This window comes from Pteropus alecto, unplaced genomic scaffold, assembly GCF_000325575.1.
Source record: "Pteropus alecto unplaced genomic scaffold, ASM32557v1 scaffold190, whole genome shotgun sequence".
NCBI classification, from domain to species: domain Eukaryota; kingdom Metazoa; phylum Chordata; class Mammalia; order Chiroptera; family Pteropodidae; genus Pteropus; species Pteropus alecto.
The window spans coordinates 5,618,254-5,619,175 of NW_006430462.1; the positions used below are offsets into that span (position 1 = coordinate 5,618,254).

The window sequence follows — 922 nt, forward strand, 5'->3', positions numbered from 1 at the left end:
TAATAATCCATAGTATGAAAGGCCGGCTGGCAGTTCTTAGCCTTTGATCCATAGTTTCCCATGATTTTGTCATAGGGAATGAATGATTTTATTTTGTGTAGGGCGTGACTTTTCTTTTTTTTAGGCGAGGCAACTCTTGGTTGACCTCACAGATTGTAAGGACTTTGACATATTACAATCCCATATTTTTTAAATTTTTTATGCCTACAGCACCTGGTCTTCCTAGGTGGTCTCCCTAGGTGGTCTCCCAACCAAGTACTAACCAGGCCTGACCCTGCTTAGCTTCTAAGATCAGACGGGATCGGGTTTGTTCAAGGTAGCATGGCCGTAGACAGGGCGTGACTTAAAGACTGTTTTCCTTCCAAGGCATGAGGAAATGATTTGTTAACAATCCCAGCAGAAATCTTCCTTTGTTCTGCAGGTTTCCTCTAGTTTGACTGTAGGGTTGATCAGCACATACAACCTCTGAATATAGCTTGATTTAACATTTTAGTTCTCTTGTCTCCTCCCGACATTATTTCCTGTGGCCCCCGTGGAAGGAGTTGCTCAGGTCTTTGCTCTCAGAGCCCTTGAATTCTTACCTCACTGCAGCCTAAGTCTCATTGAACAGCCATCATATCGCCACATTTCATCCTCCTGCTAAACATAAAGCCTTCAGTTAAAGAGGATGTTTATTATTATCAGCTACCTGGGGGCACACCAGTGGGTGTGACTCCGTGATATTCCCGTGGATGACAGTGACCAGGTCAAAGGTCACTGCCCTTAACATTATTTCCACACAAAGATTGAAGTTTGTGGGCAGCAGGGGGTGCTATGTGTCTCTCCCAGGGCTTGCACAGTGGATAGTCCCTGCTGCGTGATCTCCCAAATTTCCTAGGTTTGGGGCCACCATGGCTGTGTTTGCTGATGGGTAAAGGTAACT

At 45.2% G+C, this 922-nt stretch overlaps 1 pseudogene; it reads right to left on the reverse strand.

Annotated features, from left to right (window-relative positions):
- Positions 1–201: 201 nt before the first annotated feature.
- On the reverse strand, positions 202–333 carry LOC112481068 (annotated as a pseudogene).
- Between the last annotated feature and the right edge of the window lie 589 nt (positions 334–922).